The 858-nt window shown below is 37.1% G+C and overlaps 1 protein-coding gene across 1 annotated transcript in view; it reads right to left on the bottom strand.

The window, feature by feature from the left end:
* The window catches only part of LOC108769316 (ATP-dependent DNA helicase pif1-like), a 6,331-nt gene that overhangs the window by 1,047 nt on the left and 4,426 nt on the right, over positions 1-858 (bottom strand).

The following is an 858-nucleotide window of genomic DNA, read 5'->3' as shown; positions in this document are numbered from 1 at the left end:
CTCTGGGCCATTTCTTCTTGATAACTTGTAAATCAGTACAGTAACACCATTCCGATTGTTTGTCTGTTCTCAACATACACGTATAGTGACCACGATTCATTTCTTCGCCCTCGTGAAATATAGCACTTATTACCTTGTATTTTCTTTTATTAATCGTGACATTACTCGTCGGTACGGCGTTAATCCGATTGTCGATAAGTTTTTTTAAGAAACACCGTTTATAAAAGTGTATAAATTGAGCTGTATTACTAAGACGGATGAAGTCGATTCAATTGCGGTTTTCTTTTTCAGAACGATACTGTTACATTCGTCACAATTACCATTTATCGTTTCCCATTTTGAAAATTCTGAATCAATCAAAGTTTGCTGCAGAGTGACACCTTTTTTCCTTTTTAATGTGGACTGCATAGGTAATATTAGCAAACAACTCTTTTCCAACGTAGTTACATTGCAATTACATTTAGCATTTGAACAACATATTAGATGCTTAAATGCGACTTCTAATACATCATTGATTTCGGAATACGTCGACACTAAAGCCGTGAAAAATTCCGAAACATCTTGTTGTGTTTGTTCTTCGAAGCGTTCTCCGACAGATCTTCTAACCGCTAAAATATTGCAACGTTTACGCTCAGCATACGCGCAGACAGCATCAGTCAATGCGTTCGATACTCTATTTTTAAGTATTTGTTGCCTGATACGTACACAATGAAACGCACATTGCAATGTTACATTAGCATAGCACGAAACACGATCGTCATTGCAAAGGCCGTATATTTTCCATGTAACTATACTTTCTGGTTCAGCACAACCGTAATTCAGTACATCATCAATGATGTGAGGTATTGCCCATCGGCA

The sequence above is a fragment of the Trachymyrmex cornetzi genome, unplaced genomic scaffold, assembly GCF_001594075.2.
Source record: "Trachymyrmex cornetzi isolate Tcor2-1 unplaced genomic scaffold, Tcor1.1 scaffold885, whole genome shotgun sequence".
NCBI lineage: Eukaryota > Metazoa > Arthropoda > Insecta > Hymenoptera > Formicidae > Trachymyrmex > Trachymyrmex cornetzi.
Note: the sequence above shows the minus strand (reverse complement) of the source record. Positions and strands in the feature narration are given on the sequence as shown.